Here is a 20,525-nt window from a genome sequence, read left to right as displayed (position 1 = left end):
GATATGTAGTTGAAAGAGTATCAGGAACTAATATCCTTTGCCTGAAGTTAGTTAAGATAATATCTCAGAGGAAGTAAGTCATGTGTCAAGTCAATGATGATGAAGATGACAATAGTCATAATAATAACAATAATAAATGAATACTAATTGACAGAAAAGCTACAAGAGAACATCCTAGGCAATGGTAACATCTGTGATTAAGGTCGGAATGTGAAACTGAATGTTCCCATCTGTACAGAAGAGAGTTGAGAAAAAATTGGAGATAAAGTGGGTGTCTAGAGGATGGAAAAAATGTGAGATGTGGAAAGCTTCTGAATGCAATTGAATGTAAGCACAATTTGATTTTTATTTTCTATTGATTTGTTTTGAAATTGTTTAGAATGAATGATGTTCAACTGAAGTTTTTGAGCAAGATCATCGTTATTAGTGAAAGTAGAATTTTGATTATTCAGAATAGTTAATAATATTGATGCCTGGAGGTACATATAGAGTCACAGACAATTTTACAAAAATTCCAGCACTTCCCAAGAATTTTCAGCCCAGTTTGGGAACAACGGTTTTCTTCACAGAGCTAGATTTGAGCAAAGAAAGTGTTTCAGAGGGGTCAGGACAAGTTGGAAGTCATGCCTCTTTTATATACAACAACTCAGCATGACCAGAATTACAGACAACCTTCACAGAAGATATGAGGGATGAATCATGTATAAATGAGTAGAGGAAGTTAAGAAGAGACAAAGTTTGAATTTTTGAATAGAATAGCTAGGTAGAAGACCTATCACGGGAGTTAAAATAAACCTCAAGAGAAAATAAACATTTTTTTTCTAATTTGCTTGGAAATACCAAGTTATCAACTCTTGATAGAAATTTTGAAAGAAAGCAAATGAATGACAATTAAAATGGAGAGGTGGTATTAAAATAGTGAACCACTGCATACAAAATAATTTAGAACAGAAAAAAAATATGGCAGAGAGGGCAGTAAGAGGCTGTTGCAGAATTATCTGAATTGAAGACTGGCTATGGGAAGACACCAAACCAATGGAGGGGGCAATTGGGGAAGGGAGGAGGGATTTGGTGATATGGATTTAGAAGGGACCTAAGGAAATGCATGCAAAGAGAGAGAGCCTGAAGTTCAAGGGTTAAATTCTAAGGAATATTCAAAATAAATTAGCAATAGCAATAAAGGTGCTGAAGATAGAAAGCGGTAAAAACCTAAGGGAAAAAATAGAGAAAGAAAAGAGTAGCTTGGAAAAGAGACAGTTAAAAGGGCAAGAAAGGTATTAATTAAGAGTGTCACCAATACCTTGCTTGTTTTCAACAGAAATGCAAATGCTCAGTCAGCATTTAATATGTGTGAGGTACCCTTTTGAGGGTTTTACATAAGCGTTACTCAAAACTGGACCAGTGGACGACTGCCATTCAGTGAACTATTCCCCACCAGTTTGTGATGAGACAAGTAGAGAAATGAAAGTCAGCATTGAGATTTATAGCAATTTGACATTGCTACATCATCTGCTGAACTTAATCATAAAATTTCTTTTGATTTTTCAATTAATTTTTCCTTGGGAAAAATGGTCCTATCAAAAATGGTCATGCACTATAGTCTGAGCAGCACTTTACATGCTTTATCTGATTCATTTCTCACAGCTATGCCATAAACTATTACTTTTATGCCCACTTTACAGGTGAAGAATTGAGCATTGAGCAAACTAACACGATTAGTAAGTGATAAGAAATTTAACCTATATAGGTAAGGAAAACTTAAAACAGTGGATGAAGAGAAGGATCAGCAAGGAAAAAAAAAAGATTTTTCATAAAATAATGCAGAATACTTTCAAGGTGTAAAGAAAATATCGCATGGGAGAGAATCTGTCTAGTTTCTTTTGTGAGTGTCTGGCCCATGGTTTGATAATATTTGTGGACTAAATCATAAATGAGCAGAGAACAATAATAAAACCAACCTGAAAATTTAAAAAAGTGGTATTAATGTTGACTTTTGAGATGTTATTCTACTCCTCAAATATGTAATGATGGCCTACTATGTGTATGACATGGTGTTATCTAATAGGCGAGCACTGAGGTTGTGGAATGTCCTACTTGGATGAAATTAAGTAAGTTAGGTTTTGTAATCCTCAGTTTCCATATCTACATAATGGTCATGATAATAAAATCTTCCCCATTTGATAATTAAATGATGTGGTCTGTGTAAAACTCAGCATAATGCCTCACTGATGCAAGGGCTGAAAAAATAAAAATAGAAATAAATGAGGTGGGAAGAACAAGTGTACTCTGGAGCCTATATATTCTCAAGAGGACTGTATAACCATATGGTTAGCTAGAGAGTAAAATTCCCCAAGTGCTCACTAAAAGCTCTAACTGAATTTGGTACTTTACCACCCTTTTAATTCAGAATCATGGATTTCAGTCATGCATAGACAGTTCAATCTGTTTGATTGATTTCCTTACATCAAAGCTCATATAGGTGTTAATTGCTTAGAGCTGACTGAAAGATGTATCTGACTTGCTTGTAATGGACCTCCCTGGCACTCAATAATTTCTAGAGTAAACTCTTGTCTCTCCATACTCCTTTTTCTCTGATTCATCCTCGTATAAGATGCTGTCTAGATGTCTCTGAGGAAACAGCCTAATTCTCTGTTAAAACCAACTCTAAATTGGTTGCAGGATAGACAGAACTGTGTTTTAGATCTGGAGAGAGAGGATTCCTAGACAGTTCTTTACATTGTGGGAACATCAGAGTCACCTGGACCAATGTCTGTCCCCACAGACAGTTTATTCCATGTAGACACCAAATTAAAATCTCTTTACCTTTTGTAGATCCAACTTTTGTCTGTGCCACGGAAATAGAAATTTTGCAATATAAACCACATCTACCTTTTGGCAAATAATACCAATGCAAAGAATCCAATTGATTACTGACCTTACTGATTGGTACTTCTACCTCTGCTGGTTCCCAGGGGGAAAAAAAAAAAACAATAAAATGTGTGTTGAGTTCTTGAGCTCTGAGGTAATATTTGGGTTACAACATCCAACATGTTAATAGTTCAAACTTAGCTGGTTGAACTATTACAGGGATGCCAGTATTTGAAGAAAAAAAAAAGACAGAATAGCTTCTTTTTACTATTCTAATTATTTATCATTTTATATATGTTTGTTCTCCTCAACTAAGCACTAAGCCCTCTCAAGGCTTACAATTTGCTGGAGGCCACGTTGATTGTCTTAGTTATGAAACATGTTGGCTCATTTAATATAATATTATTTCTGTCTTTCTTTTGGCCTGCTTTCAGCTATCTTAGGAGAATTTCACAAATAACTAAGAATATCTATAATACACTGTTATAAATCCAAAGGGCAATTACAGCACATAAAAATTCCTACATGATTTATAAAAATACATATTCTGAAACTTGCAATCAACTCTTATTACCACAGTGCCTAGCCTGCATTAGTAGATCTCTAAATATGTGTTAATATGTTAGTTAATAAATATTGATTTTTTAAAATTACTGTTTAGGATATGTATCTAAGAATTCTCATTGCAAAGAACTAATTCTGCATTGCCCACTTTTATCCACATTTCCTAGAAAAATAACTGCTTCTCATTAATATATTTATTTTAAATAAAAGCTCAAAAATTCCCAGTAACCCTGGATAACAGCTTTATAAATAAGGTCACCGATTATAATTTCTTTTTAAATAAACTAAAAATATGTATGTACTATCCTTACTGAATGAGCTATTATAGTGTTTAAATCCAAATTATTTAGGACTTTCCTCTCATTCAAATCTATTATAAGGGCTTTCTTGAGAAGGGTCTATGTATACCTTATCATCATAGCATAAAATTATCATAAATACTATTATGGTAGTAGTTTTATTTTTCTTCTTTAAGTGCAATCAGACATTAATTTTTTCAGATAATTTCAGTTATTAGAAAAAAAGTGAGCACAGAAAAGTTTGCCATAATATACCATTAACTTATCAACAAGAAATTAAACAATATCCCATTGATCTAAAAGCCATCAATTTGTCAATCTCTGCTTACCATAACAAACTCAAGAACCAAAAAAAATTAGCATGCAAGGCTTCTGATTAACCACATAAATGTCACAGAGTTTGTGCATTAGTCACAAGAGAGTTCTCCGTCATTCTTTCCAAGACTATTTGCTATGATTTCCACACACACACGGGCATACACACACACACACACACACACACACACACATCTCTGAAAAAACTTGGAAATGTGTTTAATCCCCAGCAATGCAGAAGTTGGAATTGTGGGTATGGCTAATTGAAAGGACACTTTGAAATTCATTCATTCACCTATTAAACAACCACATTTTAAGTAACAGAGTTAAGCAATGAGCTGAGTACTAAGAATAAAATGATGAACAAAACAGATACTGTTATAAGATCAAATAGTTTAGTCTAGGGGAGCAGACAGACATTCATTGGTAATCAAATATACAACCTCATTAATTCAACAAAGGAAAAGTACAGGAAACTACAAGATTTAAAGAGGGAGGCAGCATGAGGCAGGTCAGGTGGACGGAATTAGAAAATACTATCCCAATGAAGTGACTTTTGAATTGAAATTGGAAGACAGACAGGCATAAACTAACGAAGGGATGGAACGAACTCCAAGAGAAAAATCTAAAGCGCATGTAGGAAGTTCCAAAGGCAGGGAGCACAGTTCAACTGTCTAAAAGCATATATGTGTGGCTGGAAGGCAGAAATCATAGGATAATGTGGTGCACGGCAGAATTGGCATGTCAGAGGATCTAGTCATGAAACAAGCATAGGCTAGTTGGCTAGAACAGAAATTTCAGTCTATCCTAAGAATAATAAGAAGCCATTGAAGAGAAGAAGACATATGAGGAAGGAATCCAGAAGAGTGTGATGTCCCTGAACCCAAGAGAAAAAGCATTTTTCCAAAAGAAAGGAAGTCAAGTGAAATAAGAACTGGAAACCACTATAGAGCTCTTATTGCAAATTGACAGGAGAGCTCTTTGGTGGTGGGATCTGATGGAAGCAATAATAGAGTAGTGTGGTAAAAAGTGTTCTATTGACTACCCAACAGCCATTCTCTCTTCTTTCTTGTTAACAGAGCCTGTGTCCCACTGTTAAGGCTAAAGATGCTAGAGTTTGCTTTACTAGACTCCCTTGCAGCTAGAGAATGTGTTTCATATTGGCCAGTAGAACCTGACGGATCTCTGCTGATGGTTTCTTGAAGAGTTTTTCTTCCTTAATAAAATGTAGAAGAGCGAGAGATAAAAACATGTTCTGTCTGAGGAAGTATGCTTAGAACTGCTGCAGCTGCCTTTTAACCATGAGGGGCAAATCAAGATCATAGAACATCAACATCTCTGAATTATTAAATTAAACATGCAGCCTTTTTCTAACATAGAAAAATAATCCTTATTTTAAAGTCACTTTTAGCTAGGCATTTAGTAACTTTCTACCAAAAGAATCGCAACTCAAGTAAATTAAAAACTGCCTAGGTGATTAAAAAAACTGAAAATAGAGAGTTTAAACTGTTCTTGGTAGTGACTGAAATATTGAGGAATGGGGAAATTGCTGGATCTGGAGTTTGGGAGAGATCTGTAGGTTTTTGTTTTGTTTGGGTTTGGTTTTACTTCTTCTCACTCTCCTATGCTATCTATACCTTTATAGAATCTCTCAACATTGAGGTAAACCCTGGAGCTCAGTTCTTAATCCTCTTTTTTAACTATACTCTCCATAGCTTTAAATATCATCGTTATGCTGATGGCACCTAAATGTATATTTCAGGTCTTAATTTACCACTGATTGCTGGACTATCTCCTTAATACATCTACTGGCTTACCTCACAGACATGTCAGAACTCGATTCTGCAATTACCATGTATCACCCCCTCTATCACCACCCTCAATACACACACACACGCACACACACACACACACACACACACACATACACACACATATAAATTTTCTACTCCCAGGCTTTTTGATAAATTTTTGATAAATGCTAATCCACCTAGTTGCTTAAAACAAGACTTGAAATCACCCTTGATTCCTCTATTTCCTTCATTCTAAACCTCCTCCATATTCAATCAATCCAAAGCCTATTGACTGTACTTTCCACATACCCAGATTCAGTCCACTTTTGTCTCTATTACCTTCACTCTAGTCTAAGTCTCCATCATCTCTCACTGAGACTACCGTGACAACTTTCCTGCTTCTATGCTTGCTCTGTCCACACTAAATCTCCAAGTAGTATTCAAAAGTTGTCTTTTAGAAATATAGATAAGACCAAGCTATTGTTTTATTTAAAATTCTCAAGGGCCTTCCTAGTATATATAAAACAAGACTCAAACTCCTTAGCATGACCCATAAGAACCAGATAACCTAGCCCTGCCTATCTCTCTAGTTACATTTCTCCCTTAATTCTCTTTTTTCTTTCTTTTATTCAGACCACTCTCAACTCTCTGTTTTGTGAACAAAGCCTCTATGAATACCAGTCCCTGGAGGTATATAGTACAAAATCTGCACAACATGCAATAACCATGCTTCAGCTCACTGACAGTTGTTGTTCTTTCTTTCTGGTACTATTTGCCCTAATCTCTGAATGGCCTGACCTCTCAGCTCAAACATCACTTAATAATAATGACAATGATGATGGTGATGATGATGATGATGATGATGATGATGATAGCTGATTGCCTACTGTCTTCCCCAATTTATTCTCCACCCTTCACTTCTCTGTTCTATGCCTTGAAAAGATGACCTCCACCAACTGCCCCACCTAAACTCCCTTATTCCTGAATTCTGGTTGAGTAGACTGATAATAAGCATTGCCACGAGACTGAAGGGTGACTTAACAGTGGCCACCTTTCTCCATTGCCACAGCTCTTGTTGAGGAGGATCTTCCACCACAGCTACTGCTCCCTCCCACCTGGCTCTGGTTTATAATATCAGTCCTTCTCTTTGACTCTTCAGGTTTCAAGGTAGTAATGGCTTCCCATTGTTGCTATTACCTAGATGATTTGCTATCTCTTTCTGGTTTCCTTAGCAAAGCCTATACATCCATAAATGACTCCTTGCTTAAACACTCTTCAGTTGAACTCTTTTCAGTGTGCTAATTTATCTTTGACAGATATAATAGCTATGATCATTGAATGTTTCCTATAATCCAGGCACTATTCTAAACACATTGCATATATTTAATCTTCACACTAACCCTATTATAAAAGTCCTGTTAAGCTTCAACTTTACAAATGAAGAAACTCAGAAACAGGGAGTTTAAATAACTTGCTCAAAGTTACTCAGACTATAAGAGGGGAAACTGGATCTCAGTCTATGCTCTTAATCACCAAACTATATTGCTCCCCAAGAGGCATCTTACCTTGCCACTCTAGTAAATGCTGCCTTCTCCCATTCCAGTCACTGTTTTATATTACCTGCTTTATTGTCTTCTTAGAACTTATTTTTAAATTATCATTTATGTTTATTTTTATATAACTTTATTGTCTGTCTCTACTATAGAATGATAGTTCCATGAGACCAGAAAACATGTTTGTCTTGTTCATATCTGTACATACAATACCTAGAATAAAGTTTACATATTTTAAGTATTTAACAAAATATGACTTTCATTTTAATGCAGCAATAATAAAGTCTGAATATGAATGATGGCAAGAAAGTTGACAGAATTTGTGTCTGATAGCTTTTATTTTCACTGTAAAGCAGAAAGAGGGGTCATCTGCTCACAGTAAGGGGAAGGTGGATGGATCAAATGTCTGCTAAAGGTGGAAAAGCTTTGAAATCTGTGTTGCACCAAGTAGGAGATCAGAGAAGGACAGTAGAATTGCTAGGCTATGTTGAGGGCTCAGCTGTGATTGGTCAGTGTGATTTAAAATGTTCCTAACTTCCCTGGTTTCTGATTTCCTCCAACAGTGCTCAGCTGCCCTGGTGCAAGCACAAAGAAAACAAACCCTACTGGAGTCAACCAAGAATGGGGAAGAAGGCTGCTGATCTATAAAAAGCACAATGGCTCCAAAGATTTAGCAATCTGAAGCCATTTAGTGTGGAAAATAACTGTCCAACATACCTCAGCAGGTTCTAAAAGCATTCGTGTATTAGAGCAGAGGGCAACAACTGAGCTCACAACATGAAGAGGGCAACAAGCTCAAAACTGGAATCAGTTCAGCCATTTATCAGCAGCGTGATCATTCACAAATTATCTAATTTCTCCAAGTCTTAGGTTTTGCTTCTATTATTTGAAACGTATGCCTTTCTTGAAGAGTTGTTTTCAGCCTGGGAATTAAGCTTCAATTAACCTAAGAATGTCATACATATGTAACAGATGATCCTACTATGATATCAGATAAAAGAAAAGGCATTGATGGACAGGAAATGATGATGGTTTTTCGCATGAGTAAGCTTTTTTTTATGTATTTCTTTATAGTTTGCATTTCTGAAGCAGCAGAACGAAACAACAAAGAAAGAAAACATTTTTAAATAATTTTAAAGAACTATAAAATATATGTGTATATATATGAAAAATGGACTAATTATCTCAGTATGAACCTACAGCCTATAGTTGTGAATGTCTAGCCTTTGAAGCAAGGAGCATAAAATATAAACTAATATGATAAGGACATTTTCAAATTTTAACCTTTTTGATCATTACCCATTTTATTCAAGGCAACCAAATTGGAGAAAATAAAATATAGATATTTTGGGGCTTTTGGTTTTTCTTTTACAAAGTGATGAAAATCAGAGTAGGTGATTTTTAAAGACCAAAATCTACACATCTGTACTTAAATTAACAGTTGTAATACCTCGGTAATAAATCAACTATGCAAAAGTTACCCTGTCAAAATTGGAAGAAGAGAATGACAGAAGTAGAGGTGGAATAAATGTATACTGAACTTGCATGAAATTACATCAGTGGCTCATTTAATTCAAGCAGAAGCCTAAGTTTTATCTTCCATTTTATGGATATTAGAGCCTATCCATTTTGATAAGCAGCATTACCCGCTCTCCTGCTATACAGTAAGGTAGCCACAAATATCTATCAATCATTTTTTCCTAAGTCTACAACGTAATATCAAATATGGAATAGATTTTATAATAACCTTTAAAAAAGAAGACATTGAACTTTCTGAAAGGATTTTTAAATCAGAATTCTATGAATAAGACTATAATTTTGAATTTCTATAATCTTAGAATTGTATTCAGAAATGTTGCCAAGATTTTTAAAAAGGTGCCCAGTACATGCTATACTTCTCAAACTGTGTTTTTTGCAATATCTTTCCAAGTTGAAATTCTTTAGAGATAGATATCAACAGAAATAGAGTGGAACATAAATTATGAGCAAATAAGCACCAAAATGTCAATATAATCGTATATAGCTTATTACCCAAGAAAGTATGTTCACTGGTCAGTTAAGTAAGTCATTATTTACAGAGTGGCACACTGTCAATGAATAAGTATGAGCAGGTATAAATGATCTATTTCAAAACTGCATTACGTTGAAAGAATTTAATCTCTTCTAGTTCTTCATAGCATTACAATTTTCAATACTAAATGGTTATGGGTTTAACTTGCATAATAGTCTTTCTACGAAGAAAATACAATGAAATTATTCTCTAGAAAAAATTCCATCTTAACAGTAACGTTTACACGTTTTTCCTCCTAAAGCAATAGAAATTCATAAATCACCAGAAAAGCACTATTACTGACAGTTGGGAATTAAGTATCCAAATTCCAAGTTGGAAAGTAAATTTAAAAGACCTCATGTGGGCCATCAAATATATAGTGGTTCTCCAGAGTCAATCATGTTACCTATAGAGACTTGAGGCAAATCTTCTCCATACTGCCAATACAAATATGTGTTGTTTACTCCCTTCTTATTAAATGTTTTCCAAATTAGGGAACAATTTTTAGAAAACCTCAAGGCGACAGAAAAAATAATTGATAACACTGTGTAAAACAATGTCAAGAGAAAAGTACACTACAAAAAAATAATAATTTAGTCACAAAATCTTCAATTTATACTTTTATGAATATTTTATCAAAGGGAAAAAATTAAAATTTGGCATTCTATTTTAAATCTGTGTGTCCAGTTTAAAATATACAGCTAATTTCCTCCCTTAGAAAGACTAGTAATGCAAATGCTTTGTTACACCAATTGGCTTCAACCACTCTGTTTTTTCTTTTAAGCTGGTTATACAGAGTTATAAAGTCGAACTGTATTTTGTTAATACTGAAGGTTGCTTATTTAATTTTATATATATACATATATGTAATATATGTATATATATAATTGTTCAACAAAGTTATAGTATAATCAGGCAGAGTATAAGTTATAAAAGATTTGTAACTAGAACTAATAGCAGCCAAGTTATTAATATCCTTAAATTCAGGAACCCTATGTTATATTGCCTCCCGTAATGCTTATCATGAAATCTTGCATGAATCAAGAACATTCCTAAAAGAATTTAATTTTTTTAAGTTTCACTATAGTCACGAAAATAAAATTTTATAGTTGTTTCTGGTCTAATGATAAGATTCATTAATTACTGAAAATATACAAGAAAACTAAAGTAAAATTTAGACCCTTTAACACAGATATCTGTACATGGTCATTTATGTGGTAACAAAGTAAAGTTACGAAAATTAGTCTGCAGTAGTCTCTCTTTCCTTGGGGAGTATTAGACACTTTGAATTTACACATTATCTTAGTTGGATACGAGAAAAATGTGATTTACTTTATTCAAAGGAGGGACTAAACAAAGTTAACCCTAGAATGAAAATAATTAGAAAGAATTAAATGAGAAATACGATTAGTATTTCAAAGGGGAAAAATAACCATTCGACACATTTTAAATACAACTATAACTCAATACTCTTCACTCATTCAAAATACCTTCTAGTTCTCTATAGTTTTACAATTTTCAATATTTAATGAGTTTAAAATCAAGAGTAAATTGACAATGTACTCAGCATAAATCATTGCATGGGGAGAAATAGGTAACAGAATTAAGCTCCCAAATGTTGTTGGCATTCTTCCAACCTACAAGGATACTTTCATTCCTCCAAATTTAAGTTAATTGCTGTTTTCACATATTTTGCATAATTTGAATGCAAGTGTCATGATTTCAAAGTTAAAAGGCTTATATGCACCTCGACTTTCTATAATAAATATTTCATGAAATGTATTTCAAAATACTAAAATTAGAAAAATGCGGAAAGCATCCAGGCATTTACGTCATGGCCTGGTGGTTAATAATGTAAACATACACTTCATATATATTATTTTGCAGGTACATAGAGAGTGCTTTTAACTGTATAAAATAAACCTGTTTCTTCAAATATTCAAAACCAGCACATTTTTTCCTTGTGTTCTCCATCCTGGTACATATAATTCACAAGAATAGATGCATAAAACATTTAATCAACCTCAAGATAATTCTTTTGTATAGTTTCCTACATATATCTTATTTAATTCCCATTCATCACTTGGATTAAATTCCACAAGATCACAATCATTTCTTAATATAATCTTGAAAGTCAAACATTTCTTAATATAATCTTGAAAGTGAGCCTCAACAGATTTGGGAATTCATTCTCCAGGTTTTAAACCAGTGCTTTCTAAACAAGTGTTAAGAGGAAACTAAAGAATGTGATGTGTGTTATGGGGATGGGGGCAGGGAACCTTCTCTTGTGCAAATAAACTTTGTTGACTAAGCATTAAACAACTTTAACAAGTTCTTTTCTTTACAGGACTTCTCAGAGCCTGCATTATGTTAGTGCAAGTTGCTAATATCCAAGAAAGGTATATAATATGCAACATTTCCCAAGCATCTTTGACTGAGGAAATTTTAGAAAAATAAGAATCTCTGAAAAACTATGTTTCTACTGAAGGTAATTTATAAACGTTGAGCAAATTTTCCAAGTAAGTCTATTTTTGAAGAACTTCAGAAAAGAGATTTCTAAAAATATTCACAAAGAATCTATGGTTTTTACTTTTCTTACTAACATGTACTACTGTTCCCTCTTCTTATATTCAAAGAAGAAAAAGGAACATTCAGTGTCCGTTGACCCCCTGAAGTCAATTGTACCTTCGTCTTTTCATTCTACTAATTTTAATTCCTGTAAGCTTTCTTCAGAGGTCTCATTTTAAAACTCTTGAGTCACTTTTAATGCTCCCTAAATCTTCCACAGTTTGTCTATGACTTTCTTAAAAATTATAACTCTAAGCTTTGAAAAGAAAACTATAAAAATAAGTAAAAGCTTTTATCGATGATTCCTAATTATTAACAGACATCAGGATCATGTTAATTTTTTTAAAAAGTTTTATATCATACGCTCTTTGGGAAATAGTAGACCCCTGATACTAGCACTAGCAGTATAGCCCAAAATCTAGAGAAAATTTTCATTAGAAAGTTGGCAAGTTTCTTTATTTCAGTCATTTATTTCCTTTATTTTAGTCATTTTTTCTTTATATAGTTTTAATAGTAAAGACAATATAACACTCAGGTTTTCATCACCTTATTTAAACTCTACTCTCATCTTAACCAGAAAATTGGGTTTCCGCTACAGAAACTTTATTGCATTCAGAATATAAGATTTTCTCCATTGCCAAATGAATAAGGTGTTGGTTTGGAAATAGGATTCGAAAGAAGGAAAAAAAAAAAAACACTGTTAAAATGAAATTATCTCAAAATAATCAAATGATCAAAGGCGTAATCCTATTTCCTCAAGATAAAAATATACTCATGCATCTGCTATAAACCCTAAACTTAACGAATTCTCGAGAACGAACCTTTCTTTACACTAAGTCTGAAGTGTTAAAAACAAAATCCAAAATACCAAATTTCATAATCTGTGGGAATTAGATATTTGAAGCTCAGTTTAAGGGCTTAAATAAAGAAGGAAACAGACTGTTAAATCAGCAGTTGGTGGAAATCGCCGAGTTAACAGTGGAGATGATGGTGGCAGTGGTTAAGGGTAACTGTTATTACGGAAGGCAGAATCAAGGAAAGCAAAGATGGCAGACCAAGAAGCAGCAGGATGGTTGCACAAGTCTTTGTGATGAGAAGAGGGATGTGAATGGTAGGGGAGGGGGGTGGTCATCAAAGTTAAAGCATTAACAGAAGCCAAGCCAAGAGCACTGGTGGCAGGAACAACACTGGAGGAAACAAAGATGTTAGTTCCTGCATGATAGTTGGCATATCACTGTCTGGAGATAAAACTTAAAGGGCATCAAAAGTGGATAGCTGAATAAGAGAGAAGTCAGTCAGATAAGCTAAATAGAGAGTCAAGACAGAGGAGGGAAAGGCAGCTATAAACTCAGTACCAAGGAGCACAACTCGGATTAGAAACATAATTTCCATCGAGGTTCCTTCCATAGGAGGAGGAGTGCTGGATAAATTCCAATGCATGTTTTATTTCAGCTTAACTGTCTTTTACTAATGTTCCTGTAAAAGCCTCATCTTCCCTTAACCCACTTTAAAGGCTACTGATTACTGCAAATGATAGGCTCCTTGCAGTAGGAGTGAAGGTGAAAGCAGTAGTTATTGCCTCAGCAGGCACAGCGGTGTTAGGGGTAGTAGGTAATGCCAGTAGCTGAGGAGCTAGTTGCAGTAACAGAGAAAGCTGAGCTTAGTAGCAGTAGGGAACACTAGTCAAGCTATTTCAAATATAAATACCTTCCAGACAGATTATATCCTGAAGACCTTCTTTAGGTTTTCCACCTTATTTCTATAACCAACAATGGAGTTTTGACAACCAAACGCGTTACACAGTGCATCTTATTGCTATTACATGCTGTGTCAGTCACGCAGGAATCAGACTCGAACCCAAGGGATTTTAATCAAAGACAACTAATAGTGTTGTGAGCAGGGTGAAGGGAACCAAAAAGGAATGTTGCAGCATCCAGAGAACAGCAACTGAAGAAAGTTATTTCCTGGCCTAGGGCAAGAAAAAATAAAAAGCTAATAGTATTACTGGGGTACATTAAAGCTGGAGACATGGATGGACAAGGGAACATCCAGGCAGACTTATAGTCATGTAAGGATAGAGTCTCTGCTAGAAATCATGGGCCAAGAAGAGAAAGAGTGAGGAGATGGGGAATAACCCAGATTCTCTTTCCTACTACCCTCTATTCTCCTGCTATTAATGTACATTTGCCAGATTTAAACAGAGAGCCAGCTTTCAAAGGAATCTAGATAAATGCAGCTCATAGAGGTCAAAGTCAGCCTCCCAAGGCATAGAACAAGAGACAGAAGGACAGAACTTGGGTCTAGGTGGGCTAGGGTCACAAACAAATAATAATCAGTAGGTCTATTACAGCATTAACGAGATGCATAGTTAAAGCATGCATAGAAGTCAACTCTCCTTGCCACAAATACAGAATCTTCCCCATTTAGCTTCCCTACAGCATGGAGTCCCCACAGCATGAGAGAGTGGTAGGAAATTCAAAGTTATTAAAATATGTTCCAGAACTCCTATGTGTGCCATGCATTATTGGCCAAAGAATGGGAGCCACTAATAAGAGCAAACAGAAAATGCATGATAAACAGCAGTCTCTTTTGTTTGTTTCTAAATATTCTTAAATAATTTGACTATTAGGAAATATATCTAGATGTTTCTTTATTAGCATATTTGAATAATAACAATGAAAAATTATTTCTCTTTTAATGTCAGTCATTTATAACTGATATCTTAATATCTTAGCAAGGCTTTATAATAATCTCATCCATATTTTTGTTCAGCAAATGCTGGATTCACTTACTATTTGATAATTTAAATTTTAGATATGCTCAAAAGTAAGAACAATACTACTAGTAAAGTAGATCATGTGTTTGATTTTGTACTTGTCTTTGTAGGTTAATCAGTTTCTGGGCATAGTCACAAAAAAACAGAGTCAGTTTGGTACAGGTGTTTTTGTCAGACTCAAATGCCAATATTTCCTCCTCATCATATCCCTCCCTCATTAAAAGTTAGTCCTTTTTTTCTTTTCTTTCTTTCTTTTTTTTTTTTTACTGAATGCATGGTGTAGGCTATATTACATTTTTTTTCCTAAAAATGACTTCTTCTACTGAACTGATGCCAAAACACCACAAAATAATGTTTCAGTGAACATGAGGTTTTTATAGATATCTATACTATTAAAAGAGGATCTAACTTTATAACAGAAAAACACCATACGTATATTTAAAGTGAAAATAACAGCTTAAAAGGCTAAAGAAATTTTTAAAAATAAAATCAACTTTCCTCGGCAGATGATAGGAACAGAATGAGGAAGAATGTGAGAAACAGTGGCTACACTCAAAACAGTTAAAGGATTATGCCAATTTGTGAAAATATATCATATATTATATGGAGAAAAATATTAAAATTATTCATCAAAAAAAATCAATGGAACAAAAGACATAAGTCATTACTATGGAGGACAGTCAGGAAACAGAATTGCTATTTTCCAGGGAGTCTTTGTTGCTACTTTTCTAACACTTTAATAGTTGAAAGGAAATCAAACTGTGAGAACTTACTGCCACTCCAATGAGCCCTGGGGGATTTGTCACAAAATTGGATCCTGAGTGGCCTCAAGCTTCACAGCTCTGGTCCTCAGAGGTGACAAAAAGCAAAGGGACCAACAGATAAAGTAGAGCATTAGTTACACGGAACTGAACACCAACATATTTCAAATTGTTAGGCGAATTTCAGGCCAACTTTCTGGTTTTACATTAGACCAAATGACCAAATAATTTCCTCTAAAACATGTGCTATACTTTGAAGTTTCCAAGCAACAACCATTATTTTGTGGCTATTCATAGATAATTCCGAACTTACCCTTGCCTGGAAGAAAGCCTCCTAAACACTGAAAATTGGATAAATAACTAAAGACTAGAGTGGCTTTGCAACTCCTTTTAGTGACACCACTATTTTTGTGGTGTCATTTTACAAAAAACCTAAGAAAGTATAAGAGCGTTCAAGGAACTTAACTCTTGGTCCCAGAGAGAGATGATGAACATCAATAGCCTATTTTGGAAGTAGAGTATATAGAATGCAGTTGACTCCAACTACACAATGCCTTCTGTTTCCTAAATTTTGATATCCTCACCAAAAACAATACTTCTGATTGTTTCCACATGAAACAAAAGTATACCAGTTGAAACATTTATTTAAATATCGTCTCACTCTAAATCAGTGTTTCTTAAGTGCTGCCTATGGATCTGCATTCACCTGGAGTGTTTGATTGAAATGCAAACTCCCAACTCCCATATACAGATAATTCATATGTATGTTACAATTTGAAAACCACTGCTACAAAGACCTCATATATTATTTCAAGAGCAAGAATAAGAAAATTAGAACCTACCGTGCTATCCTTTTGATACCTTTAGGATATTTTAGGAAATGAATGGAAACTTAAGGGAAGATTATTTTGAGTAATGCAAGTAAGTCTAAAAGTGTCTAATATAAACCATTCATAATAAATAGTTTTAATTTCATAATTTCCCATCCCAGCTGACCCTCACTTTCTAGTTAAGGATCTTGAATTAAAGTTGATTCTGGAATTCTGTGTAATCATGTAAATTCTATTTTCATAGTCTAGAAGGAAAAGAATCTAATCTTAAAGTTCGATCAGTATGTTAGCTGATTCTTAAATATATTTAAAAAGCCCTCACTTTTTTGAATTTTATGATTTTATATATCTTACTATAGTACATTAATCAGAATATGTCAGAAATAAATCTTAATACTAAGCAATAAATTTTATGGATACTTCTATTTCTATAACTTTTTTCCTACAAATTATACAACCAAAGCTAAGAGCTTCCCAACTGCAAAGAACTTTTATCTATTTCAGAAAACATCCATTATGCATACAATGATATGAAAACTAATGTTATAGGAAAAGTCTGATTAAATAAACATGAGAAAGAAGCAAAACGATTACTATTTGAAGATGAAATTATGATTCTTAAATTGAAAATGATTAAATCTATATAAAATAGCTCAAGAACCTGGCTGGTTATAAATTAAACACTCAACATATAAATAAAACTTTCCTATATGCCAAAAATAAGGTGAAAATAGAAAACATATTCACAATACAAACAAAAATATAAGATGGCTAGGAAGCTAACAAGAAAACCAACAAGTATAAATTTTACTGAGGGACATAAAAGATATGGCTTTCTTCCTTCTCCCTTATTCTCTACTAAATAATTAAGTCAAAGTAATTGGGTGAGGCAGAGTAAGGAAAGTATCCTCATAGAGTAGGGCATGGATCGTGGTGGTGCAGAGCCAGACCTTGGCAGGGTAAGAAGATGTTTCACACTGAGGGCACCCCAATGTGGGGAGTCGGAGGATTAGCAGGATGAGGAGGGCATCTACAAAGGGACAAACCCAGACGTAGGCTGTTGAAGCCCAAAAGGGATGAGGGGGGTGTTCACACAGGTGGACAGCCTGGCGAGGACTGTCAGAGCCCAAGTAGGGTGAGGAGGGCATCTATGCAGAGGAAGGGGCACTGGCAGTAATGATAGATTGGGGAATTTAACAAATCTTAAAACTGGAAGCCACATTCCTCACTAACAGATAAACAATTTGTAAATATGGAAAGAGAGAAATCCAGAATAAATTCTGTCATGTTTGATTAGAATTTGAAGTATTAATATAAACTCATTGTTTTAAATAGATCAGTAGAAAGATAGAAATATTGATGTGAATGTTTCGAACATATATTCTCCAGCTCTGTCTCCTGAAAGAGATTTTGAATGAATGACACTCTAATAGTAACACCTAGCAGCCAGATCTTGGCTTTTAAATATTATTTTCCTCTAAAAGGAAACAGTCACTCCTAGAAGATAACATAAGATAAATCTAGATGGCCTTAGGCACAGCAATGACTTTTTAGATGCAATACCAAAGGCACAATCCAGGAAAGAAATAATGCATAAGCAGGACTCCATTAAATTTAAAAACTTCTCCTACGCAAAAGACATTGTCAAGAGAATGAGAAGACAAGCTACAGACTGGGAGAAAATGGTTACAAAAGACATAACTGATAAAGATCTGAGATCTGAAATATACAAAGAACTCTTTAAAAAGTAAGAAAACAACAACAAAAAATCACATTAAAAAATGGGCAAAAGACCTCAGCGGACACCTTACCAAAGACATACACGTGGAAAATAAACACATGAAAAGATTCCCCACCTCATATGTCATCAAGAAAGTACAAGTCAAAACAATGAGTACCACTACACACCTATTAGGATGGTCAAAATCACACTGACAACATCAAATGCTGGAGAAGATGAAAAACAACAGGAACTCTCATTCATTTGCTGGCTGGAATGCAAAATGGTACAGCCACTTTGGACTACAGGTTAGCAGTTTCTTTCAAAACTGAACATATTCTTACCATATAAGCCAGTGACTGTGCTCCTTGGTATCGATCTGAAGAAGCTGAAAACAAGTCTACACAAAAACATAACCATAGATGTTTATGGCAGCTTTATTTATAATTGTCAAAACTTGGAAGCAACAAAGATGTCCTTCAGTAGGTGAATGGATGAACTGCTATATTCAGATATAGGAATATTATTCAGCACTAAAAAGAAACAAGCTATCAAAACATGGAGGAAACGTAAATGCACATTACTAAGTGAAAAAAAGTCAATCTGAAAATGCTGCATACTGCGATTCCAACTAAATGACATTCTGAAAAAGGCAAAACTATGGAGACAATAAAAAGATTAGTGGTTGTCAGAGGTTGCGGGGGGAGGGAAAAATCAATAAGCGGAGCACAGAGGATTTTTAGGGCAGTTAAACTACTCTGTATGACACTACAATGATGAATACATCTCATTACACATTTGTCAAAACCCACTGAACGTACAACACTCAGAATTAACCACAATGTAAATTATGGACTTTGGGGGATAATGATGTGTTAATGTAGGTCCATTGATTTTAATAAATGCACCACTCTGGTGGGGGATGTTGATAATGGGGGAAGCTACATATGTGTGGGGCCAGGGGGCATATGAGAAATCTCTGTAGCTTCCACTCAATTTTCTGTTAAACCTAAAACTGCTCTAAAATTTTTTTTAAACTGTTTTTCACCCAGAAAAATTGTGTAAAAAAATTAATTATCAAAATGAAAAATGCTTATCGATATTGACTTAATTAGATTTATCACTAAGTATGTCACACAAATAAAAATATTTCAACATATATGAAATAAATATTTTGTATATTATACATTTTTGCTACATTTGATAAGAAAACTAGCATGACTAAAAATAGATATTGACTTTCTACTTGTTCAAAACTACCCTTTTCCTTAGAGAAACAAAATGAAGTGTAAATGACAAAAAAATTTAAAAAGAAAGAACAAAGAAAAGAGGGCTCCTTAGAGAAATGCCTAGCTCCAGGATTTGAGAAGGGAAAGTACGAGATGAGCTTGAAACATCTTACTGTGCCAGAAAGTAAGGCACTGCTCCAAGGATGATAGGGGCATGTGTAAAGGGTACAAGATCCACCCTGAAGTGCTCTAATGGGTCAAATATGGGGAAATGAGAGCATAAAAAGAAAAAAAAAGAGTATCTTATTGTAATGCATAAAATAAAATTGAACAGAATGAGTATATCATGATAAAAATTAATTAATTAATTAAAAGTTAGCTGGGAATGGGACATTTACTTAGTATCAAGGTATTGCCTTCAAAATAATTGTTAATTACAAAGGGGAAAGAAATAACTTTACAGGGAAGAAGAATGGCAGACATCATCTTAATTAAGTACCACCTGAGAGGATGAAATGAGAAAAGTTTAGCATCACTTTCTTTAATACTTCTCCCAAAGATGCATGCTTGAAAGCTAATGGCAAAAAAATCATCAAACAAACACAAACTAATTGACTACCAAACAACTGCCCTATAATCCTTAAAATGTCAAGGTTATGAAGTCAAAGAAAGATTGAGGAACTGTATCAGAATGAATGAACAAGGCTAAACAGACATGAAGACTAAATACAAAACACAACTTTAAACTGGATTCTTTGGTTACAAAGAACATTATTGGAATACTTGACAAAAACTAACAGGATCTGAGAATTAGATGAAGTAATATAGCAGCATTAATTTTCTGATTTTGATTGCTGTATTGTGATTAGGATGGAGAATGTCCTTATTTTTAGGAAATGCACATTAAAGTATTTGAGGATGATGGGCAACTCACTTTCAAATGGCTTAGGAGAAAAATAGGCACTTGAACTCTGCTTGGAACATTTTATAAGTTGAAGGTTATTTCAAAACAAAAAATGTAAAATAAAAAACGTTCTGAAAAAAAATTAATAGATTGGGATCCTAATTCTAAAATTTCAGTCTACAGCCATTCCACCCTGAACAAGCCCAATCTCATCTGATCTCGGAAGTTAAGGAGGGTCGGGCCTGGTTAGTACTTGGATAGGAGACCATCTAGGAAGACCAGCTGCTATAGGTAT

The 20,525-nt window shown here is 34.3% G+C and overlaps 1 protein-coding gene and 1 pseudogene across 3 annotated transcripts in view; one reads left to right on the top strand and one right to left on the bottom strand.

Moving 5' to 3' along the window:
• Nucleotides 1-20,525, bottom strand: part of NLGN1 (neuroligin 1) — a 957,767-nt gene that overhangs the window by 694,994 nt on the left and 242,248 nt on the right. The window lies entirely within an intron of this gene.
• On the top strand, nucleotides 20,406-20,524 carry LOC112479112 (annotated as a pseudogene).

The sequence above is a fragment of the Pteropus alecto genome, unplaced genomic scaffold (genome assembly GCF_000325575.1).
Source record: "Pteropus alecto unplaced genomic scaffold, ASM32557v1 scaffold33, whole genome shotgun sequence".
NCBI classification, from domain to species: Eukaryota; Metazoa; Chordata; class Mammalia; order Chiroptera; family Pteropodidae; genus Pteropus; species Pteropus alecto.
This window is presented reverse-complemented; position numbering and strand designations above follow the sequence as displayed.